This window comes from Bemisia tabaci, chromosome 3 (assembly GCF_918797505.1).
Source record: "Bemisia tabaci chromosome 3, PGI_BMITA_v3".
Lineage (NCBI taxonomy): Eukaryota > Metazoa > Arthropoda > Insecta > Hemiptera > Aleyrodidae > Bemisia > Bemisia tabaci.
Window position 1 is genome coordinate 7,308,482 of NC_092795.1, and position 26,889 is coordinate 7,335,370.

The 26,889-nt window shown below is 39.4% G+C and overlaps 1 protein-coding gene across 2 annotated transcripts in view; it reads right to left on the reverse strand.

The window, feature by feature from the left end:
• Nucleotides 1–26,889, reverse strand: part of IP3K2 (Inositol 1,4,5-triphosphate kinase 2) — a 416,125-nt gene that overhangs the window by 132,651 nt on the left and 256,585 nt on the right. The gene's annotated exons all lie outside the window — the stretch shown is intronic.

The window sequence follows — 26,889 nt, forward strand, 5'->3', positions numbered from 1 at the left end:
TTATCCTTGCAATACGTTTCTGATAAGGTAATGATCGGATTGCATTTTTCATGCTCTGTTCAAAGAGAAAAGAAGAAAGAGTAAAGAAGGAGGAAGAGGAAAGAGAAGAAAATGAAGAAAAACTAGAAGTAGAGGAATAAGAAGAGAGAGAAGAGAAAGAGGATACATTTTAGAGGGTGATTCTAACAGAGACAGGACAACAACATACAAGGAGACAAATAGAATTACTTTAAAGCTTTTAAATTTTTTATCAACGAAGAAGTCAAATTCCAAAATTTCCACATTTCTCATCGAGTCACTCCACTGTGCGGTGGAGATTCGTCTTCGGCTGCAGTCCAGCGAGGCGACGACGACGGCGGTGCGGGAATTTACCTTCGGCGAGAATTTTGAGATGCATCGAGCAACAAACGCGTTTCTGCTGAGGAGTTTTAAGAGGATATACGCGGGTTTGTTGGCAAGGGAGTGCTGGTATGTCATGTCGTATCTGAAAGACAAAACATACAAATGCGCGAGAGATAAATACTCGGTTGTCCGCCGCGGGGCGACTGTTGTTGATTTGATGGAGACAGACGGCCGAGCCGCGATGTAAACAACGATTTTCGACGCAGTCCGCCATGAAGCCACGCATCAGCGGTCGATGAACGAATTTATTGAGAGTCCATGGGCACGGAGTATTCACACGCTGAGAAAGTTATACAATTCAGTGGTTTGCCCCTCTGGTACGGCTAATTTTGACCAGGTTATAGCACAGAGCACACCTCTGTAGGAAGAGTGTGGCGTGTGGCCACTGGGTCACTAGGTCTCAGGGAGGCTGCTTGGGTAAAAAGAGAATAAAATGGCGGCAGGCTCGGACTGGCCATAAGGCCACTCTGCCTTTGGCAGATACGCCCCCTTGGCGCGCCGAAAACGCGCCCCTCTGACAGATAGCAAAATGAGAAGAGAAAAAAAATTACAACCGAGAATATGTGCGGAAAATTTCTTAAGGGAACGGAAGAAGAGAGAGTTAGGAGTAAAGAAAGGTGTTTTTACGCACACTGGAAAAAAAAAAAACACATTGTATCTAGAGTCCAGACTCTTAAAAACATCGACAAGAAAAAATACTCTTGATTCAATCAGATTTAAGCTTAAATCAAGAGCCAAGCCTCTTAATTTGAGCGGATTTCCTTTTGATTTAAGCTTAAATCTGATTGAATCAAGAGTCCTTTTTCTTGTCAATGTTTTCAAGAGTCTGGACTCCAGATCCAATGTGTTTTTTTTTTTACCAGTGCATGATAGTGGTGAACAGAGGTCACAGAACTACTTTCTGAAGCGTATAAACACTTTTCTGTGAAATTTTTACCTTTTTGTTGACATAAATGCGCTCTATGATCCCCTTCCTTCATTCGCTGTGTGTAACTCCCCGTACACTGGTAAAAAAAAAACACATTGGATCTAGAGTCCAGACTCTTGAAAACATTGACGAGAAAAAGGACTCTTGATTCAATCAGATTAAGCTTAAATCAAAAGGAAATCCGCTCAGATTAAGAGGATTGGTTCTTGATTTAAGCTTAAATCTGATTGAATCAAGAGTATTTTTTCTTGTCGATGTTTTTAAGAGTCTGGACTCCAGATCCAATGTGGTTTTTTTCCAGTGTAAGAAGCGATGGTCGATTCGATTTTTAGACATACGCACCTTCATAGACTTCTTGAGAGACCTTTAAACAGATTTCTTCCTTTTCAAAATGACTATTGATTTGGACAAACCATAGCCTATCTCGGGCGAACTTAACCATAATTTATCTCGAAATTAAAAAAATAAGAGATATCTAAAGTGTAAACGCGATACAACTATTCGCAAAATGAATGTCCACATTGCATATGAAAAATGTAAGACGCGATGGCGTGAGTCGTGAACTCGCTATGCTCTGCTCCATTGCTACTAGTTTGAAGCACAAGCACAATTACGAATAAGATAATCGCACACAAACACAAAATGGAAATACAGGGAGAGAAAGGATGCGCGTTTACGACGGCGCAGAGATACAACTATTCGTGCTTGATGGACGTCCGTGCTGCATCTGAAAAATTGAAGGCGCCATGACGCGAAGCGTGAGCTCTCAGAGGTCTGCTCCGTGCTTCCAATGAGATGTCGCCCAGATTCGGGAGAAAAGTTGAAAAAGAGGCCTGAACACATCTCTCCTACCTCCGGCTATGTTGATACTCGTTCTTTCTTCTTTTTTCAGATGTTCAGAATCAGGGAAAATACGCGCGATCTAGACGCCGCGGAGATACAACTATTCGTGCTTGATGGATTTCCATGTTGCATCTGTAAAATTGAAGGCGCTATGGCGCGAGGTGTGAACTCGCAAATGCTCCACTCTACATCCGCTCCTTGCCTGATTCTTTTTTAGGATGGATTTGCAGGTCCACGTCTTCAGCTCCTGTAAACCACAGCACTGGCTCGATTCTTTTGGAAGTAATGGTGCATGAACGCGTCTAGTGGCTTTAGTTTTCTATGTTTTCTTTAATGGCAGAAGTCTGTCGGTTACTTCACTACGTTCAAGTTTGCAATTTTTACTCCGTACGATTAATAAACTTTGAACCTGAAAATAGCGTAAACTTGTGCTGCTTTGCCAAAATTTTCCGAACCTCTCTTCACGTATAGGGATGCCCTACCAGGCAATATCACATTATGCCCCTTTGACCAGCCAAGGGTCTACGCCCTCATATGCGAGCCAGTCCGGCCCTGAGTGGCGGGAACATTAGAACCAAACGGGTAATGGTGGGAGAAGGTTAGAGGGGGCTGCTGCCAACCTTTGACGTGTTTTACCTACTCTTTTGCGCTGAGGGAGAACGCCGAATGAACATTCGCGAGTTGCCAAATTTTCTCGGATACAGTTTGTAATTTTGCAGAACTTTGTGCGTTTTTTTTCCTTGTTATTTTCAGATACTTTAGACTAAATTGAGTGCGAAATTGTGTGAAAATTTTGGGGGAAAATATTCCAAACTTTCCCAGTAAATTCTATTTTTATCGAAGGTAATTCGGCAACGTCTGAAGGCTCATACGGCGTTCTTCCTTGGCACGTCGGCACCTCACAAAGTCATCAACCTTGCAATGGCAGAGATTCAAGTTAAATAGATTCTTTCAAATGCAATGCCCGAAATTGGATTCAAAACTGAGTAAAAACGAAAACTGACAATGAGATTTGAGTAAATTTCATGGTCATACAGGCGAAGAAAAACCTAATTATCTGCACTTTCGATTTATTTGCATTTGCAAAGATTGAATTTCGTTGCTTTGGATCAGAATGTACGCAGGTTTCATTGAGTTTTATTACAGTGTCGGGGCTACGAAAGAATTAGCACTAGTCATCAGAAAAACGTAATGCTTGTTTCGAAGATAATGCTTATACTTCAGCAAGCGGACATGAAAAATTAGGACGACCGCCCCATCAATACTGTTACAAGTTTGATCTCGAAAAACAAATTAATAATAGTATGAATTTGTGATCGCTGCAAAAATGCTTGAAATTGGATTTCTTGTAAACGACTTGCTTTTTTAAAATCAGGGGACCAGTACGGGCACTTACGCTGAGTTATCAAAATTGTATGAAAACTCAATAATCTGAGCTGCATGGAACAAACGTGGAAAAGAAGTACAAATACATTTTATCCTCACAAGTCAAGCAGACGGACATTCCGCATGCCGCGCCGCGCCGCCGCGCCGCTTGAACTGTTCGTGAGTTCTGCGTCGCGACTGTGAGAACTGCTACCGTGATAAAACCCCTTCAGATTGGCAGGATACCATCTGCGCTCCTGCATGCGCGAATAGTTTCGCGTAGCTACATCTACGGCGCGACGTGAGAGAGGCATGATGTGATTCGGCTCGGCCTCGTCCACTCGAGGCGTTTTCATGAGATTGGTCGCAGGGGAAAGTCTTACTTGTGAGGTTGGAACAATTGGACTGCATTTTGCAATTTGGAACTATAAATTCTGGCTCATCTGAAGAAACACTTATGTGCATAGGGAAACTAATGGCACATACGTTGTTTTTAAACTGGGCCGGAATTTATAGTTCCTAATTGCAAAATGCAGTCCAATTATTGACTAACTAAATGTTACTAGCAATACGAAGTAGGGTCCTCGTTATGATCCAAGACCAACTGAGATAGGAAGAAGGCGTGAAAAAAAATTGCGTGATTTAATCTCTTGATTACTCAATTGTTCGTGATTGTAAAATCTGATTTTTTTTTTTTTTTTTGAATTGTTGATCATGTTCAGTAATAATTACCTTCGTTCCATTTAGATACTCTGTTTTTACTAATTATTCTTCCCACTCATGCTTGTCGCAGGATCGTAAGAGCCTCGTCCCAAAAAGACAGTAATTGCAAAAAATCACCCAAGTTTCATTCCCGCTGGTCGACCCTAGGATAACTCAGACCTCCTCAACGATTTTCAGCACTGCGGTCTTATAAAATGTATAACCAAGCTACATCATTAACCGACAGCGTTTCGCAATATTTTTTCAATGATGATGACTTAAAAATTAATTACTTGCATTATTTGAAGCACAAAGCGCCTCCAAAATAAGGGACGATTTTCGCCCCTTTTTCGGTATTCCATTCGACCATCGAACCAAAATTTAAGAGGAAGCTTATATTAAGAGAAAACTCAGGAAAAAATTTCAAGATGAGTAAAGGAACCGTTTTCGAGATACGTGGGGGCAACGGGGTCCAATTCCGGCCTTTATTTTCGCTATTTTCTTGTTAGTTTGATGTGTCTACAGGGTTTTTATCGTTGTTTACACTTCTTATACACACCGGTTCTTACATATTTATACACGCAAAATCGAGTTTTATGTTGACGAGTCTATATATCGATCGGTAATATCGATTTTTAAAGATTCTTTACAGAAAATCGACGATTTTTTGAGATTGAAATTGTTCATTTTATATTCTTGGATGACTAAATGCACCTAATATGACTGTAGTACACCGACACCAACGTATTTTATCTTGGAGAATCGATTTGTAACGTATAGGAGTCGATTAATCAATCACTTACATAGAATTTTTGCAATATTTTAGGAAAACCAATAATATATCGGTATTGAAATTGGATATTCTCCATCCAAGAACAACCAAATTTTGGGTTGGAACACATTTCAGGTCGGGTCAATTTCCAGTCGAGTCAAGTTTTCCATTGGGGCACATTTCCAGTCAAGTAGAAATTAAGATTTTCGATTTCCGGTCAAGTAAAAGTTCGGGTGGATAACGAATCCCGTTGATTGTGGTTTCCGGTCGGTCAGATTTCCGATGGAATCAAATTTTCAGTCGAGTCAAATTTTCGGCAGGGACACGTTACCGGTTGGAAACAGTTTCCAGTTGGGTTAATTTCCGGTCACGTCATATACGGATGGATTACGGTTCCAGTGAATTGGAATTTTGGGATGGGTCAGATTTCAGGTTCGATGAAATTTCCAGTTGGGTCAAGTTTTCGATTGGAGCATGTTTCCGGTCGAGCAGAGTTTACGGTTCTCGATTTCCGGATAAGTAAAATTCGGCCGGACGATTGGTCGATGGATTTGAGGTCAAGTACAATTCCGGGTGGATAACGAATCCCGTTAATTGTGGTTTCCTCCTTAGGGGCCAGGAGGGCGGCCCCCGGCATTGGCTTCTTGGCGGTCAGGGGGCTGAACCCCGCAATTGGCTCCCTACTTTCCAGGTGGGCGGCCCCCGGCTTTGGCTCCTTTGGGGTCAGGGGGCGGACCCCTACCCTTGGCTCCATAGGGGTCAGGGGGCAGACCTCCGTCTTTCGCTTCTTAGGGGTCAGGGGGCGGACCCCCGTCTTTGGCTCCTTAGGGTTCAGGGGGCTGACCCCTTCCCTTGGCTGCTTAGGGGTCAGGGGCCGGACCCCCGTCTTTGGCTTCCTAGGGTTCAGGGGGCTAACCACTTCCCTTGGCTTTTTAGGGGTCAGGGGGCGGACCCCCGTCTTTGGCTTCCTTGGGTTCGGGGGGCTGACCCCTTACCTTGGCTCCTTAGGGGTCAGGGGGGTGTCCCCCGGCCTTCACGCCTTCGTCCGTCCGTTGCTTGAAGTCTATAATTCGCCTTCAAATGGCCGGGTATGCAAAATGACTTCTTTGACGCACGAATAGTGGTTCAGGAATTTTGCATTGAGTTTACGGGTTGATTTGAAGGCGCTCATCTGTATCCATTGTGAGGAGCCTACGATGATGTTGACCAAAGAAGATCATAATTTTGGGTTTTAAATCGAGCCGCATATTCGAAATATGCCGAGGAATATTATTTTGAAAACATAATAAGATTGTTTTTGGTCGCTACGTCTTTTTTCAAAGAAGAGAGCGGAGGCGGCTGGATCAGATCGTGTATTTTAAGTCCCTTGGTTCGGTCGTCGTATTCGAAGGCGAAACTGAAAGAGTCGCCGTTTACATGATCGCAACTTACTGAAAAGCGGTTGTGAAATTACAAAGTTTCCCCGGATAAATGAGCTTTCTTTGATTAACTGTGAACTAATCAAAATTGAAGAAAAGGTTCTTTGTCCACTGGTCCATTAGGAAGGCGTAAAGCATGGATGGATGGATGGAGTCTGCCGTCATGCGTGCTGATTTCAGCTCATTACATACTTGACTCTTTGAAGGCGTTTTATAAGCTAAAGTAGAGCACCCTGTTGGAGAAGAGCAGAAGTGAAATCGAACGAATCGGTCAATCCCTACTTCGTTCGTTCTCAGACAGATTACGCTACTTGCGCACATAAAACGCCTTCAGAGAGTTGAGTATGTAATGGACTAAAATCAGCACGCACAACATATTCGTAACAACAATTGCTACAGACGCAGCTGAAGGCGATTTGCTTTCGCACGTAAAATGCATTCAGAGAGTCAAGTATGTAATGAGCTGAAATTAGCATGCACAACATAATCTTGCCAACAATTTCTGCAGACGCAGCAGAAGGCGAATTGTTCAGTTTAAAGAAAAAAGTATGACAGGAAGTCTGCATGTAACAAGAGGGTCTGTATTTGATCGACATGAATTGAACCAAAAATAAGAAACGTGAACCGATCGACACCAATTCACTGGACAAATAAATGAAAAAGTGGATAGAAATTGGTAGAAAACTTGCATTTACTATGAAAATTTTCAAATTGCGATACTTCGAAATTAGGATAAGCCAAGATCTGGATTTTTCGCGATTTTAAATCTACACGCACCACAGACTTGCCCCCTGCAATCCGTTTTTGGGTACATTTTTGTCGCAGTTTTTTTTGTTTGCTTCAAGACCACTGTGAATATTCCAATGCGCTAAAAAACTCGCATTTTGGAACCTCTAAAGAACACCAAACGAAACAAGACTGAATCAGTTCAGCTGGACACTTTCTTCACCCGCACATGTCTATTCAGAGTAACTTACGGAATTCGGTCGTTTAACCAAAAACTTGGTCGCTTAACGTTCTTTTGGTTGATCGGACCGGAAAGAAAAATCTATTTCAAAGGAACCCAAAGTAACAATTTGCCTCTGGTAACAATACTCACGGAAAGTAGCTGTGCATAATCTCCGATATTTTCCACCTGTCACCAAGAGATTCAGGGCTGCCACAGAATTTTGGAAATTAAATTCCCTGAAATTTCCCCGACACATTTTAGTGAAATTCCCTGACAATGGAACAAATGTCGGATTGTTAAAAAGACGCATTGTAGCTGAAAATAGTTTTCAGGCAAAATTTATTGTTCCGGCTCACTCGAGAAAGCAAGTAAAGGTGACTTGACGATTTTTCCTTGACATTTTCGTCATTTTCTTTGACATTTTCAGGTATTCCCTGCCTTTAAAAATTCCCTGACATTTCCCGGTTTTCCCTAACTGTAGCAACCCTGATATTACGAAAGAGTGTCTAGCTAAGCCCAACACCTGGAGATTAGCGAACCAAGCCATCGTGCAATAGGAAATCATGCGTTACCTTCTTTCGCCTGGAGTCGGGGGGCGAGTTGATGTAGAGATCGGCGATGCCGAGGATGCAGTCATCGCATCGGCAGACGTCGCTGCCCATCGAGGACGTGGAGCCGAAGGAGCTGGTGGAGCCGGTGGAGTCCATGCGGACGAGCGGGGCCGGGAGCCCGTTGAGGAGGGAGGGCGAGCCGGCCGCCCGCTCCATCTTGGCGATCAACAGCGTCTCCATGAGCGACCGCGGTCTCGAGGAGGGCGACGACAGGTGGAGGTGGCTCGAGATCGACGGCTCCGGGGATTCCGGCCGGGGGCTCTCTTGTCCCGGGGGGGCGCCACCCCCGCTCGAGGGGCCCGCCCCCGCGCCGGGCTCCGGCGGAGGCCCCACGTGCGACGCCATCGCGGAGTTCAGTCGAACCGGGTGAGCGCGCGCTCTAGCGACCGTCGGACGAAACTGGAAACTACCGGGAGAACTCTACGCATGATGAGCCTGCGACATTGCTTTCTCACAGTCGGCTTGGATTTTAAAATTCGCCCATTTTTTAACAAATTTTCGCGCCAGTTGATGCTACCTTAGGCCTATCGAAACGGTTTCGATAAAATTCTAGTCTAGAATTCAATAATCAGAGCGCGCTTGCTCTGGCAGCGGTCGGGAGAAAACAGACTATGAGGCAGCGCTACGTATGATGAGTCTTGCGCCATAAAAACGCCAGGGGAATTTTAAGGTTCTTGAAATTTTAAACTAGATTTTTTTCAAAATTTGGTAGAGTCTGCGTTCTAAAACACGAAAATTGGTTTATCTAAACGATACCTGAGCCGATCACCTGAGATTCTCGCATAATCTGGTCGCGTGCGCACTCTATGGACCATCGGGAGGAACTTGAAACTAAAGAGAGTTCTACTTATGATGAGCCTTCCCACATTATAGCTTTTTTCCTGTCAATTTCAAATTATGCGAGGTTTTCACTCAAACCTCTCCGGAGGTTTGGCTCTGGATGGGGTGAAAAAAAAGCTCTTTATGAAGCTTCTAGTGACTCAAATCTTGGGAGGGGGGGGGGTGTTTCTCGTGTTTCTACGATATGGCTTAGTGCGGATGATCAACCGGCAGTTGCTCCAGGGAGATTGACGAAACGATCGAAGCTCCTGTTGGGTGTTCCTAGGAGACAAATCACCTCCGAAAGCACTTCCATTTTTCACGAGCGACCAACCGGTTTTCTCTCCGGTTGCGGTGACCAGATACGGAACAGTCGAACTCCGGCTGGGGCCGACGTAGTCGCATCTGTGAAGGCTCCTCCTAATCTCGAGCTCCTGAAAATCAAACGAAGGAAAATAATGCGACGTTCGCAGGGATGCAATAGGGGTGAGCGCTCCAAATTCGTCCGCATGATGATGGTAGCTCGGCTTCTTGGAGCCGATATTACACCGTTGTGTTCAAAAGACTTGCGAATTAGAATATGAAATAATCAAAGTGTTAAAGGGTAAGTTTTTTAGGGATCAGTGTGTCATCACTAATCTGTTCGTCGAAAGTCAGTATATTTTGCGGATAGTGTCGGAATTGAATTCATAAGATTAATAGAAATCTAAAATAGGAGGTATAAAAGTAAATTGGTCTAGGATGATTTTATGGGAACAGCTGTGTATCTCGGCAAACTTATGAGTACGAGATAAAAAAATGAAATTGTTCAAGGGTGAGTTTTGTAAGAATAAGTATTGTCACTAATTTTTCAGAGTCTATGCCATTTGTATTATATTTTTTGTGCAGGTTTGTCATAATACACAACGCTATTTACTAATCTGAGTACATTCAATAGGATATTTTAATCTCGTGCAACACAAACATAAAAAAAAAATAAGAAAACGGGGGAAAACAGTTTATCAACAGGTGCGAAAAAGCCTGTGACATTGTGCACTTGAATTTGCGATGAGCAAAATTTTCACGGGTTAATTGATTACGTCTTCGTAGATGCATGAGTATTTTCATGCGACCAATGACGCAAATCCGGCCGATATTAGAAAAACCACTAAACGAGACAAATTTTACTGCACGCAAAAGTCTGCCGCAAATACGTGGACTTTAGAATAACCGAAGTAAAAATCGAATCTCAGCAGATTTTCATATGCGCACCAGTTCACGGCTGCGTTTTCTAGAAATAGGAGATCACTTTAAGAATTTTGAAACACTTGCAGAATTTTTTCATACCAAAATTATAGTTTTAGATTTTACCTACAAAATGAAAAAAAAAAAAAAAAAAATAAAAAAAAACGATTTGCAATTACTGTCTTAGAAAATGAAAAAGTCACATTAGAATCAGCCTCATTGCATTTCAAATTTCCTCTTTTTCTCTCGTATTTTACTTTTCCGATAGTATTCTAAATTTAGTAAAAAAAAGTTTTATTTTTTCTAAATTTAGTACTTAACGTTTATGAACTTTCTGTGTTATTCCTTTAAATTATGAAAAACATTTTTACAAAATGTTACATTCCTAGGTTCCTTAATTTATGTTAAAAAATAAAGCGTTCAGAGAAAAAAGACAACGTCTGATGTGGTTGAGCGATAGTGCGTCCAAACATGATTCGTATGTGGCTTAAATGAAACCTTATGATGAGACAAGCCTCCAGTAAAAATTTTAGCTTGAGTATATGTCTTGTTTCCGAGATACAGCGTTGCAAAGTTGGCATATTTGAGCTTTAAAATTCTCATATTTTTATGGATTTTCTTCCAAAAACCAACTTCAAAAATGACTTTACAATACTTACACGAGGTGCACACGATAAATTATAATATGAAAAGTCTCCAGTAAGAATTTTGACTCATGCGTAAGCCTTGTTTTGGCAGTACAACGTTGCTAAGTTTACATTTTTCAGCTTTAAAAAGCTCATTTTTTAAAGTTTCTCATTCACAAACCGCTATTACTGAAGATCGAACTGTATTTTGGGGCATAGAATCAACAATTAGTGATACTCGTAGATGCATAGTTTAATTTATAAAAGGATACGATAATACAGTGTTGCAAAGTTTTCAACTTGTATCTGGGAAAATGTCTATTTTGTGTTATTTTATTGAAGACAAGATTGAACAATGTTGATAAGTGATATTGTGAAACAAAGAAATGTGGAGGACTTTTGTCAATCCTAGGTGAAAATTGGAATTAAAATGGCACTGTTGCCAATTTTATTTAAGTTTCTATTAACATTCCATTATAAAATAAGTTTAAAATAAGGATACTTCCAATAATTGTCTGATTTTAAAACGTAATCCAAGTGAATTTATGGCATACAATGAATGGCTCAGCATCAGTGTTGCTTTCAAAATCTAAAAAATTCTACCTTGCCTTGGTTGTCAATTTTACTTTTTTTTAGGCAGAATGCAAAAATGAACATAAACTATGGAAACGCTCCAGTTTTTTGAGTACAAATAAATCTTGATACAGACAATACATTCATTGTTCCTTAAAGAATAGAATATCTTCGACTTAAGAATTACAAATGATGAGAAAATTAAAAAAAAAAAAAATTAAATAAATAAATCTATAGAAAAAGAAATTAAAAGAATAAAATACTTAAAATTATTAAAATATTGTTGCATGGATTTGTCAAAAATTATTATTTCGGCATAGCTACTAACTATTTTTTCATTAATAAGTTGTTAAAGTTCCATTTTTGTTGAGGGTTGTCCTCATAGTATTAAGACCTCTGTGTCACAGTGACAGCATTCCGAAGAGAATAGGACCAGGCTATTGTCATGTTTCATACTTGTATTTCAAAATGGATTTAAGCATTCACATTATGATCTCGGCACTGGATGTAAATTCTTGGTAGCATTCGCTGACCCCTCCATTCTGATAAAAAATACATCCATCTCCCAGTGAAATATATCTGGAAAAAAGTTGCATTTTCTCAATACGCAACGGTGCAGTGTCTTGGCAGTGCCAATCATAACAAGCTCATATATGTATAGAGCATGTTGAAAACATATCTTTGATCTAGATGCCTCAAAATAATTGAGATACTTGGTAAAAGTAAAAAATCGGCAACATGTTGAGGTACTTGCTATATATTTGAAGGCAAGATTATACTCACGTATCAATCGAAACAAATATTTTCACGGAGATTCATAAATAAATATAAAAAAATCACCAAAGTCTTAACAAATTACCAACAAAAATTAAACAAAATAAAAAAAAGTAAAAAAATTAAATTAGAAGCATCTTTATTTTAAAATCATTTTATTATTTTTTGTTTGAAAAGAATTATGAATAAACTTGGCAGCAGTATTTTTTCCAAAACCAATCGTTACCTGGGACTGACATCAGCCCTTGATATTTTGCCTTGATACGAGTTAAGATACCCATTGAAGTCATGTTCAACAAGAAAAAATCATAATCCATACAGAGTTCAAAGTTTTAAGCATGGCAACGCTGTATCACCACCGGTCAAAGAATTCTTCTTCAAATACAAACATTCATCTACAGATGACATAAATGGTTGATTTCCTGCCTCAAATCGTGATTAAATTCTACAAAAGTAGCTTCTTAAACACAGAACTCAAAAATATAGACATTTTTAAAGCTCAAATATATAAACTTTGCAACCCTGTATCATTAAAACTATACTTGCATTTTGAGTTAAATTTTAACAAAAGCCTTAGTCTATCATAAAATTGCATCTAAACCCCAAAAGCATATCTTTTAGCCGTCACTAAGTTCGTTTTTAAGTCAAGAAACTTGATAAAACGAACATTTTTTATAGGTTTTTATGTCAACTTTGCAACGTTGTTTTAACAGAATTAGTAGTATTAATGTTTCAATTGAAATATGCATTCGATAATAATACTAACATTTGATAAAATGTCACAAAATATCATAAAACATCCAATTGAATCGTTCTGAGAAAATAAGATACCTGAGAATATGAGAATTTTAAAGCTCAAATATGCCAACTTTGCAACGCTGTATCTCGGAAACTAGACGTATACTCAAGCTAAAATTTTTACTGGAGGCTTACCTCATCATAAGGTTTCATTTAAGCCACAAACTGTAATGCAAATTTTTGAGCCTCAAACTGTACATACATTTTTTCATAATTTTTTTTTAAAGTAATCGCATAAATTTCACTCTATGAGGAACAAAAAAGGGTTCCCTGTCTCGTAAATTTTAACAATTTCTTTAAGAGTTTATAAAGTCCAAAAAAAAAATAAATGCCTTTAGGGTTGGTATTATTCAAATTTCGGTTCCTGTGATTGTTGAAACATTAATTTAAACGGCAATACGTTGCTCTCGTCAAGAGAGGATATTATGGACCGCGTTAGGCAGAAAGGAACCAAGCCACATCAGCTACTGCCAAATTTAACTGGGCAATTACATTTTTTACAAAAGAGCTTTTGTGCGGACTCCTTTGAAAATTTTAAGGAATTTGCTTCGTACTACGCAGAAAATTTACTGAAATTTGCACAAAAATCCGCACAACCGTTTTCATGTAAAAAATTAAATTGCCCAGTTAAATTTGGCAATAGATGATGTGGCTTGGTTCCTTTCTGCTAAACGCGGTACAAATAAAAACAAACAAATCGGATGGTTATCCGGATACAAGGCACCTGCTCGAAATTTTCTAATTGCCTGCGTGCGGTATCTTTACGGTTATGAGCCGCCTCTCGACGTTACTCCATCTAATTTCGTCGAAATTTAAATTCCGCAACTTTTACGGAAGCGGGCCTTGAATAGGCAGAGCGGCCGGGATTCTGTGCATAAAATAAATATAAAAGAGCGATAACCCAGAATAAATGCGAATTCGGAGCCCATTTTAGTCAAATCGCACTATAAAGAATCGACGCGAAATTATTTACGACCGCGAACCGCGCAAGGTTGATGTTCTAGATCCACTTATTCTGCCGCACTAAGGAAAAACACCGTAAGAGCCTTCGGACGTCACCAGATTTCCTTTACTATAAACTGAATTTAATCGAAAAATTTTCAGTTTTCTTTTTTCTTTTTTTCAGATAATTTTGTTCGCAATTTGAACATAAATATCCGAAAATTTCACTGAAAAATATGCATAACTTTCCTGAAAAATAACTGTTTTATCCGGAGAGATTTGGCAACTCTCGAATGCTCATACGGCGTTCTTCCTTATTAGCATGACAGTATTCCTGATTCGACGATTTTGGCCGATATTGCCGATAGCGCCAGAATTCTCGTGCACTCTCTTTGGGGGAAAAGGAGAAGAATGAACAGGAATACTGCGGTGCTAAGGAGGAACGCCGTATGAGCCTTCAGACGTTGCCAAGTTTCCTCCGATAAAAACCGAAATTACTGGGGAAATTGTGAATATTATTTTCCAAAATTTTTAGACGATTTTGTACGCACTTTAATCTAAAATATCTGAAAATTTCAAGTAGAGATATGCATGAAAAATGTCAAAAATACATTTTTTATCAACGGAAATTTGGCAAAACTTGCATGTTCATACGGTGTTCTACCTTAGCACGGCAGAATAGAGGATGAATAAGAAACTGAGAGGGAAAACGTAAAATTTATGAGTTTAGTTTTATGACGAATTCTAGAAAAATTAAACGGACAATGGCCGAATTCCGGCTTTTTTGCGACTAAATTTTTATTGATACAGTGCAATTTTAGGACGCCTCGTGAAACTTTCTCGACTTGAAAACTTCGTAAAATTACCTGAAAAATGAGAATTCTTGAGCACCCCAATCGAGAGAATAGAAAGAGAGGGAGGAGAGGAGAAATTAGAAGAAGAGGTGGGGAAAGTAAAGTTCATGAGTCCATTTACAAGACAGAGCTTAACAAAATTGGAAAGGAAATGGCTCGATTTCGGCTTATTCGAGGCAAATTTCATTCGAAATCCAACATTTCTGGACGCCTCGTGTTACTTTCTTAGCCGGAAAATTCTCATTAAATTCTTTTTACAACGTATAATGTTTTATTTACTTTTTATTCTTATTAACTGGTCCTCTTCTCCTGTATTTACAAAGAGCAAAGTCGATGCAATGAAAGGAATCAACTACATATACGTGCATATTTTCGCTTAAAATTTGCAGATATTTTAGATTAAACTGCGAACAAAATTGTCTGAAAAATTGGAGAGAAAATATTCAGAATTTTCCCGGTAAATTAGTTTTTCATTGAAGAACATACGGTTACGGCTAAATGCTCATACGGCGCGGCGTTCTTCCCTATAGCAAGGCAGAACTGACAGTGACAACTAATATTATGCTTCACCCGCTACCGGATCAACAAAATGATGCAGACAAACTGTGTCATCGAGAGTTTCGGACATCCTCACCGGCTGAAAGCACTTAATTGGAATTTATAAGGAACTTTGGCATAAAACTGCATTTTTGCGGAGGCATTAGGAGCAACAGCTTTGCGCCAGCCATTATAATTTTCCTCTCCTCGCACCATAAATTAAAATAAGTCGGATCTTTTCAGCGCCAAAAATTAACACCGGATTGTGTCGCGTTGGGCGCCTCGCAAAAATCGGAGTCTTAGAATGCCTTTCATTCTTTCAATTCCAGTGGCGAAGCAATGATCGATATTTCCCCATTTGAAGCTATGGTAGAGAATCGATTATTGAGGAGTTCGTTGCGAACATCCTGTTCATCGATCCTTTTCCACAGGTTTAAATGGCAGATCAATCGATATATCGCAAAGAACGCCACGCCACTGATCTTAAGCCGGAGCCTTGGAGGCTGGACGGTTATTACCGAACCCGCAGCCACAGAGCTACTTCGCTGTTGTTTGAAAATTCTTGCCTCAGTGTGCGGTTCAAACAGTTTTATTTAATTAAGGAAGAATCTTATTTTTTCTGTATTTACGATAGGCTAGTGTGGTTTTTGCGAGCTTTCGGAGAGGAATGAAGGTGACCGCTAGGGCCAACTAGTTTCACCAGCATCGCCGCACAGTGTAACGAACTGTTGGGTGAGATTGGCTATACAACTTTTGACTGAAAGTGCAAATTATGTATATTGCCTCTTGTTAATTTCGAAAAAACTTGGAACAGAAAATGTTATGAGCAAATTGATGACTTCATACATAAACTCCTACGTTTCATAAAAATACATATCTACATAATCTATTGAAATTCCCGTATCATGTCCGACTTTTCCCATTTCGACTTACCGTGCGGTGCTTCGAAAGAATGTTCACTTTTTTCATAGGAATGGATTCCAATGGTAGAATGTGCTGAAAACACAGCAAACTTAGAATTTAGAGTTATTGGTAATTATCGTGGCCTACGACAAAATTGGGATGAATTTCGGCAGGAGGAAAGACGCAGACGGCACGCGTGGATTAGAGGGATCAAATTTTTTACCAAGAATTATTTACCGAGAGGTTTTAATTTATTGCTCGCAACCACACTCGCTCTTTCAATGGTGCCACATCAAAATTCCATGGCGCAAAAACAAACATGCATCATTAAGAAAAATTCAACACACAGGTGGTACATTCAAATACAAAATACAATTTCCACATTATTTTTACGTTGTATTATTTGACAAACTGTGATTACATTAGCTCTTCGGACTTGGATTTGGACTACATTTTCCAATATGGAACTACTATTGTAAGCTCATTTTTATATAACCTAAAGTAACGTATGTCTCCTGAAGGGAAGCGATTGCTCTGTGGATGAACCAGAAATAATAGTTCCCATGATTACAAAATTAAGTTGATTTAAGAATGGCAAGATTAATATTTGGCGAGGTTGCTGATGGCCTCGTCCTTTATTCTTCTCTTTTAGTAAGGCAAAACGGAGGGAAAGAAGACGGTTCCTTTTTCATAATACAGAACCGTTATAAAAAGTAATTCGTTTATAGAAAGTATCATATTGTATTTTTTTCTTCTTCAAGAAATGAGCCCATACAAAAAGAGGCCCTGAAATAAAAGAAGGAAGGAATCTACAAATATCTACCGACAATCTATTTCTTCGGACATCGTGATTATAAATTAATATTCGGGAAGAAACCACAATGCTATGATTTTCGCAGCAATATGACCATCGAATAGATTTTTTACGAGAAACGATTTCCCTAGTTTGTCAGATTCTTTCGATTTATATCAAAATACAATCAATTAGCCATTTCTCGCAGGATTTCCTCCTCTTAATATATGCAAACAATGTTCTCGAAAGACAATAAAACCCGAAGAGAAAATAACAAACGACGAAGGGATAAAACTAATAGAGGTCATTCAATTTTTACGACTTTCAACACTTGATGTTCCCACCTGCTCCATGACGTCAAGATGGCTGTATACTTTCCAAACATAATCACGCGAACACTCTGTCACGCACTAAAAACACCCAAAATAAAATACCATTTGCCTTTCATTTAATTTGGCATTTAATTTCAACAACAATTTTTCAATATCTTCCATACCTATTTCCCTACAATTCTACGAAATCCTTCGAATAACTAGAAAATACATTTCGCGCGCTATGATAGGTGAAGAAGAAAGTAGAAAGTACAGAGAGAGAAATAAGTAGGAATATAAGTAAAATAGTAGAAAATTATTTGTTCCCACCTGATTGTCATATTTTTTTTCTTAAATCTTACTGAAGATGGGATAGGTAATCCCGAAATACATTCAAGTACTTATCAAGTATAAATCCTAACACATAAACAATGCAAGTTTTTTGTACTTTCTTCTTATTCATCCTTTGAAATATTTCACGAGAAATTTCAAGATTTTATTGAAAAATCGCAATCCTGAGCGTGGAATCGATCATCGGCAGAGGCGGACTTCGCAACCGGGCATCATGCTGCCGTGCTAAGGAAAAACGTCGTATGAGCACTCGAGAGTTGCCAAATTTCCTTCGATAAAATGTTTATTTTTGAGGAGAGTTATGAATAGTTTTCCTTTATATTTTGAGAATTTTTAGGTAAAATTTCGAACTAAATTATCTGAAAAATTGAGAGAAAAATATTCATAAATTTACCAGGAAATTCGCGTGTTATCAATCGCGTTTATTGGCAACGCCTGAGGGATGATACGGCGTTTTTCCTTAGCACGGTAGCATGGTACATGACACTGCGCTAGGCGGAAAGCGTGTAACTGTGACGAAGATCCCTGAGTACATAGGTGGTTTCGGCTTAGGACGGCAGGACAATAGACACTATTTTATCGGTTCGATAGGGATCTGGACGCGCGCGCGGGAAGGCGAAGGAGCTATGGGCGGCCCGACGCGTAAGCTGTGGAAAGAGGTGGTCGACTCTTCAAAGAGCTTCTGGGAAGTTTCCGCTCCTGGCTTACATGTTACCGTTAGCACTCCCGTCCATAGTCGTAAAAACACGCCGGGATCTTATTTGAGGTGACGGGTGAGTTGCGCATGTTGCAGGTGTCGAGAAGTTAAATGAACCGTTGCAAACTTCAGCTAGAGCGAAAAGAAAAATTGGACCTAGTTTATCACAAAGGAACCAACCCACATTTTCGAAAAAATTGAGATGAGAATTTCGAAAATTGTTAAACGTTGCATGGCGCTTGGAATACTTCGGCCGGAAGGTGAGGACTTGCTGACATTTCACGTTTCTTTCAATGGACAACTAGACAAGGTACGAATTTCAGCATTCTGATACATGCTTTTTAGCCGAAATTTCACGTAGAACACGATGCGTACAACGAAAATGATTAAAATCAACTCCTTACGTAGATATTCAATAATGTTTGACGCGTAAATTCAAACCTCCCGCTCATGAAAACTCAATGCTCTACGTGATTCACATCGCTCGCTAAACGTCTATCATGACAGCTCTGCGATATAAAAACCTGGCAACCTCAATCTTGACGCTTTGGCTCAGCTTAGCAAATTGCTTATAGTTTGAACAACACATGGTAGGAAATGTACATTACTCGATTGAGAAGCATTGCTGAAACCGTTGTAGTGCGCGATTTGACTCACGTAGATTTTTGAGTTTCTTGTGAGCGGGCAGTTGAAATTCCTCGTGACAAATGTGAAATAAAAACGTTAATATCTTCGTTAGGAGTTGGTTTCAGTCATTTTCGTTGTGCGAATTGTGTTTTACGTGAAATTTTGGTTAAGAAACTTGTATCAGATTGCTTAAATTCGTACCTTGTCTAGTGGTCCATTCTTCAGATAATTTACTTCCTCGTGTGTAGAGTACCTGTATAGCGAGAGTATAGACAGATGTGAAACTCCGGAAATCCATCAGGCCTTCACCGATGCTTCCGCGAATAAAGTTAGGGCCCAGAAATGCAGCCAACCTATGAATTTCAATCATCCAGAGCGATTTATTAAAACAATTACTACGAACCATCGTTTATAAAGCACGTATCTGACTTAGTTTTTGCATAAATTTACTCATTTTTGCGGAAGAACGCTTATTTACGAGGTCTGTTAGATTAGAAACCGGATTTTAGTCATAACTAGCCTATTGTGCGTCCGAATTAGGTTTTCTTGATCTTTCCTGATAGCTGGAAATATACTTAAGAACACTACGTTCACAAATTTGAAAAATCTTAATTAGCTTCGTTGGTATGTGGCTTCAAGTACGGCAACCTCATGGGTGTTTTGCGATTTTTATGTTTGACCGAACTTGTCTCTCTTTCTTCGGTCTTGCACTACATTTTTCAATCCACAAGGATGATTGGAGTTTCGTCTCAGTATCATAGCCGTACACTCAAGTATTATCACCGAAAATTATCCTATCCACGAATTTACGATCATTGTTAGAACGTTCAAGCAGCTATAGGTAAATTAACATTTGGTTGGATTTTGTTCAACGGACAACGGACAACAATCAAAGGGCAAGTGTACCTGAAACTCGATGCATGTTTACATATATCAAAATTGTATGTACAGAGCCTTCAGAAATATAACACCGTTCAGCAAGCTCGAAACGACCATTTTCGAGACTTTTGCCCGCACTTCTTCCACGTGACAAATGTTAGTTGCCGTTGATGGTCGATTCCCATGCTCCTCATCTTCAACGAACTCCTGACCAGTTTTGAATCGTTTAACCCACTCAAAATAGTGAGAACAACTCATATAATGATCTTGGTAGACTTTACTTAGCATACCAAAAGTTTCGGTACAAGGTATACCGAGCTTTAAACAAAATTTAATGTTAAATCTTTGCTCTGTCAGTGATCGCATGATGAAAATCGCAGAACCCACCTGACTTCATCGTATTCAAGATGACACAGAATAAACACAGATCAAAATAAACAAAATTTGTGAACGTAGCGTTCTTTAATACGTTATCAGCTATCAGAAAAGTCCAAGAAAACCTAATTCGGACGCACATTAAGCTAGTTATGACCAAAATCCGGTTTCTAATCTAACAGACCTCGTATGTACACCCTTAGCCATCGTGGTTAGAATTGGAATCTGCAGACTGGCAGTTAAATTTTGTGCGTTAGAAGTTGGTTAGAAGGGTGGCTGCACTTTTGGGCCCTAAGCCCTCCATGAAGCTATCTGTCCATACTCTCGCTATACAGGTACTCTACTCGTGTGCACTACTGGGTTGAGACATGCGCTTCCAGTTGGCAACGCTGTTTGGCGGGCAGTTCAAATCAATCTGAATTACGTATTCATGAATAGAGACGCGCTCGCCCGCGATAAATCTCTCGGAAATTGATATTAATCCCTGTTGGTCGAAACTGTCACGACCAGAGATGGCGAAGCAGGCACCGGCTCGGGCACTTTTTAGCCGTCGCCGGCGTCTCCGGCCTGTTATTGCTTATTAACGACAATTAATTTGAGTTTTCCCCCGCGTTTTTGCTGCTTGTCAGGAGCTCCGGTGTCTCTCAGGCATCGTGATTCCACGCGCCGCGTGCCTCGCGCTCATGGCTACTCTCTCGCTTACCGAGAAGCTCTTGGCTCCATTATTGATACCCTCATCAGGGATGTTTCTCCTGGCCCCGCGAGCTTAACAAGAAAAATCACCTGATTCCATTTCGCGCATTAGATTACTAGGGCTCTCCACGACGAGGACTTGTGAGGATGCCAGCTCTGAAAGGGAATCGAGAAATCGTCACCTTCCGGTCAAAGTATCACAAGCGTCGTTTCAAAAAAAAAACTTTTAAAAATCCTTGTAATCATACTTTGATGATTTTAGAGACTTGAACGCTGCAGTAAGAAAGTAGCGGGGGATAATCCCATTGAAAAAAGTGTTCGTGGATTCTCCCAATTAGAAGCTTTAGAGTTAGGTGTTATCTGTGTGATTTCGTCACCTCCCGGCCAAAGTATCACAAGCGCCATGCGACGTTTCAAAATTTCTGCCATTTTATTTTTTTACAGAGAAATGGTTGGTTGAATCTGTTTGGAAGTTTCACTGATTTTATCGGCAGCACAAAGATAATTCGGTGCAATTTTCGGACAGCTTCGTCAGACAATATCTCTGTAAAAAAATAAAAGACGGCAGAAATTTTTAGACGTCGCATGGCGCTTGTGATACTTTGGCCGGGAGGTGACGAAATCACACAGATAACACCTCTAACTCTAAAACTTCTAATTGGGAGAATCCACGAACACTTTTTTCAATGAGATTTTCCCCCGCTACTTTCTTATTTCAGCGTTTAAAGTCTCTAAAATCATCAAAGAATATTCTTTGATGATTTTAGAGACTTTAAACGCACTATATAGAGACTTTATGATCATATGATTATAACGATTTTCAAAAGTTTTTTTTTTTTTTTTTTTTTTTTGAGAGGAAAATCATATTTGACAATGGACACGACACGTCTACCTCACTAATTACTAGAAAGTCATAGACGACATTTTAGCGGCTCTGGTGCTTGCACTAGAGCTGCTATTCCGGACGGTCCCAGCTGGGGAGTATCAATGCAGCATGTTACATTGTAGAGACCGCGCGTTGGTTGATGGGAATCGGCGCCATTTTCGGCTATGTTCCTTGTCATGACTTTATTTTATTGCATACTGTTTTATTGTTAGTCAATGCTATGTTGTGTATTGTATTTTTGGAATCATGGTGATACAGTCAACAGTTCAAAACTTGTTTGTGCTTTTATCTCGTGATGGAAAAAATGTACTTTACGTTCAAAATTTGAAAATTTGAATTTTAAAGTTTTCGCGGTTAAGGAAGCTTTAACCACTGGGTTGGAGCTTCCTAGTCATTTACTCGATATCAGCTGATAGCAAACAAAGGTTACCAGGGAAACCGTAAACGTCTAACAACTATCGTGGCCATTGGGGCGATTATTGAAATGATATCGACTTTATGTCGCCGCTTACGACAGGACATAGCCCTATCTTAACTGTGTAATATATCGCAATTCGATATTGTTTTGATTTTTAAAAGGAGCAATTCATTCATACAGTTCCGATTAGTTTTGGCGAACGGGCCCTTAGCCTGCTTAGTACGTATAATCCCAAAACGCAGGAAAATAGATTGTAGGAAAATATTTGCATCGGAAAATCGTAACAATTTTCCCCTAGATGTCTTCCATTCCGGGTACATATTTATTGAAAACGGCGACTTTTTCAACAGTCCTATTTTTATCTACAACATCTAAGTGGCCCTTCATAATCATTTAATTTTGGCCCCTGGCCAGAAAAAGGTTCGGAAATTGCAGTGATTTTGCCGAAAATGCTGAAGTAAGTAAATTTGGGCATTTTTTTTCCTTCTTCAAACTCTGTGGAGAAGCACTTCTCCTCCAGTACATCTATTTTTTTACTTATCTCTCGCAAGGTACATTTACAGAAGGTGTGTTCCAGTATTAACAGTTCAGATTCGTTGTTTTTTTATTATAACGCTTATTTCGGAAAGCAATTATTACATTGTTCAATTCTACTGACTTTCAACACTCGATTATACTCCCGGCAAATTCTGCAGCAGCGTTTCAAATGTTGACTCTAATGCTTCCAACAGCCATCCGATGTCTAAGAGTTTATTCCTAGATTTAGGGATTTTCCGGAATTTCCAGGGATTTAGGGATTTTTCAGGAAATCTAGGGATTTTTTTTTGATGAGGTAAAGTTACCAAAAATCAACTTTTTAACCTCAATTCTAGCTTCGACAATCGAAAACATTTTTTCATCTATATTTTGTAGGCCTTTTTGGCAACACTATTTTCCCCGCAAATAAGCCGGAAATTAAAACGATTGCGTCCTTCGATGTACTTGACATTCAACTGCATTCAACCTGTTAATAATAAGAAATCAACTAATATTCTTTCATTTTATTGGTCTGGATTAGCACTGCTTTCAGAGAGCGCCAAAATTCAAACGAGCCAATCAGATTTAAATATTGCAAATCGCTACATCGAATGACATCATGATTCTTCATAAAAAAATGGCGCTTTTTGCAAAATCTAGGGATTTTTTAAGTATATTTGAGCAAATCTGGGGATTTAGGGATTTTTAGCGAAATCTAGGCATTTTTTTTCTTCCCCGCTAGGGATTTAATATCGGAAGACTGGCTTCCAGTATCGTAGCGTTGATCGTCGCTGATGTCGAAATGGAACCTAATGCCGGACTTACTGTAACACCTCCATTCCTCAATTCCGGTGAGGAATACGTCTCTACCCTTAACTCAATATAAATATACAAATTGATAAGTGAGTGCTTTAGTCTCCTGAAAACAGAATTGCGAAACTTAAAATTGGAGAAAAATGATGAGTAAATGAAAAAATGGAACCAATTGGTGGGATATGTCGCATGCCATTCTGACACAAAATATGGCGTCTATCGAATCACCTTAACTAAATAAAATAACCAAATTTTCAACTCTCAAACTATCAACTATCAACTATCAAAATTCAAACTATCAAAATTTCCAACAATGACAAAAATGATTGTAATATACCTATAATGTAATGAAATATACACGCTCTAATCATTTAATTTGTATTACCTTTATGTTATGTACCTACATGTTATACTATTTTTATAATAAATTTTGCCAACATGCTTTTCAATTCAGTCTACAACATTTCATTCCGACGTGGCAATAATGATTTATAATGCCCCTAAACATTAAAATGAATTACAATAGTAATGCCGCATTATAATGTCGTATTATACATCGCAACGATTCATGTCCTACTGATTATTGATTATTGTAAGATGAATTCTGTTTTCTCTGATTGTATGTTTCATACGTGCGAAGCAAGTACGGGTCACTAGAAACGTGGTTCGTACGGGTGGCTGATGAAATTGATCTTCGAATACCTTTTGATGAGCTAGGGAAATGGAACCATCTGCATCTCATGGACAATAAATAGTTGCCGTAATTAAGGTCATCCCGTGATTAAGGTGCCGTGATTTAAGTCATAAATTCTTCATCTAATTCTTGATTCATCTCCAAAATGTCTGCTAAAGCTTTCATGCGCTTCTCCTTGTATGCATGAATGAGCAAATTGGGTATCGAACAAGCGGACACTTTTTGAAAATTTAGATGATTCTGGACAATATCGTACAGAAGTCCACGAGCTGCAGATAGAACCATTACCTCTAGCTCATCAAAAGTTATTCGAAGATCATTCAACAACCTCTTTGACAAGTTGCAAAAACTTTTCGTTAACAATAGTGTCACACGGTACTAGGAATATTTACTATTTAACGAACCTTATATTTCCCTGACTCAGTCCTAAATTATAGAAGTATGCGTTACTTTTCCAGCAATCCAAAAAAACAATTATACAAAAAACCAATACCTACACTTTCAGATATAAAAATGCAAATTTTTTGCAGCCTCGCTAAACGACTTATCAACCAGAGATTTTTTAGGAAGCGGACCTCCAAAGAGCTTTCAAAATTAAAAGTATACAACAAGTGATAATGCCATGTATTCGCCATATCAAAGCCCAATACACATTTATACACCGGCTACGTAAATCTGCTAAGTTACAAAACATGAATCGACAGTTGTCGGATTGTACATCAATGACAAAATGTGTCTAGGCCCTCATTCTTGACTACAACTACTGCCCCCAGAGCCGCTCTCCGACGCCAATGCGTTGGAGCTTCCTGCTTGTTTTTGCATACCAAGCCAAACTTGATGTTTCACAATTCGCACCGTTTAAATGTGAACACCTTCACTTCCTTACAATTGCTATGATTTTTAAGAGTTTTTTTTCTTTAGAATAGATTGAGAACGTTCGGTGGCGAAAGGGCGATGCGCGTTTGGGGCGTGGAAAGCCATTAGGGAGGTCGGATATTTAATATTTTATAAAAACTGCAGATAATGATTTACATTTTGTCACATTAAAAATTTATAAAAGCATTTCATCAGGGAAATTTTTTAATTGTAAACTTCTAAGTTAGGTGTTACCGAAAATATGAGTGTTTAAAGTTTCACGTCATGCCCGTCCTCCTCTTTTAGACCCGCTCCACTGTGTCTAAGTTCTGAGATTTTGTTTTTTAATATACTTAAATAATCAACTTGTTACAAAGTCTCATTGCAGTTTTTTAACTTTAATTCTTGGGATATTGAAAATTCCGCATCCAATTAATTTCAACAGAAAAGAAAAAGTTTAGATATTCATGTCACAAGATAAGGGAAATCAAATAAACATAAAAAATCAATGATACTTATTTTTTTCTTTAAAACAATACCGCATTCTTGCCCCTACCAAAATAACCATTCCAACGAAAGTAACATAATTACTACGAATAGAAAAGTAAGTAACCTAGAATACATTACGAGCACTTTAAGAGCTATTGATCGTTTCTTTCCGTGTTGGAATGGAGTTGAGTTCTTCCCTCTAGAAAACGACGAATTTGGCGACGCTCTCTTGCGAGTAGATCGACGATTTCAGCTCCTTCGGAGATAATCACGTGAAGGTATTTAATCCTGTCCAAAGAGGTTAAGTGCTTTTAAAACTGCTCCGATGTTTTTTTCACCATGTCGAGAGGCACGCGCGCGATCATGTTACCGCCCGAGGAGTATATTCGGACGCATTTCTGTCGAACGGAACTATGTGCATTAAGACATGAGCTCTGAGACCCATAAGAATGCATGCGTAACAGGGCTCACGTCATGATGCACATAGTTCCGTTTGGCAGAAATACGTCCGTTGAATGGGGGCCTCGGGATACGAATCGCGAGTTACAAACGAACGCGCGGCATCTCTAAAAGGTTTAGCGGTTATCGACTCGTAGCGGAGAGCCAATTTGCGTATAGATCGCCGAGCTTCAACGAGCATGAATGGGTTTTCAGTGGCGAAAAAAACCGCCTATCGCAAAAAACGAAAATTACGCGCGTTAAGAATGGAGACAGGTGGATCAACGGAAAGGGTATTAAGAACGCGGTGCTGTAGGAAGGAACGCCGTATGAACATTCGAAGGTTGCCAAATTTCCCCTGGTAACATTTGTAGTTTTGAGGATGGTTACACTGAAATAAAAACTGCGGTCGTGGAGCTGTACATACGAGCTATTTAGTCATACCGTCCGAGTTCCGGGCTCAGAGGCCGAGAGTTCTGGGCGTAGCACCCGAGCAGTCGAAAGTACGGCTCTAGCACCTGGAACTTTCGTCCTTTGAGCCCGGAACGGACGGTACGTCGATAAAGCCCGTAACTTGTTTATCAACGTATGAATATTTTTCCTTGAGATTTCCGGATACTTTATACCTGATTGCGTATAAGACTCGCTGAAAACTTTGAAGAAGGATTCCCCAGAAAATCCGTATTTTATGTCATCATGGGAAATTTGGCAACGTCTGAAGGCTCATACAGCGTTATTGCTGAGCACGGCTGATCGACTCTAAATAAACGCTCTTTGGCTACAGATTCTTTGGCGTTTCTTAGACGAAGGAACGCAACTGCATTCCAAAGTTGCAAAATTGACTAAAACATTCTAATTTTCTCAGGAATGTAGCTTGGGAGCTTCTATCCACAGCTATGCAATTTTTGTTCGTAATAAGAGGGAAAATCTGTGAAATTTTCAGGTACAAGTTCCCAACAGTTTTCAGATAATCATATAATTTGCAAGTGAAAATTTTGCAACGTTGATTTGTAG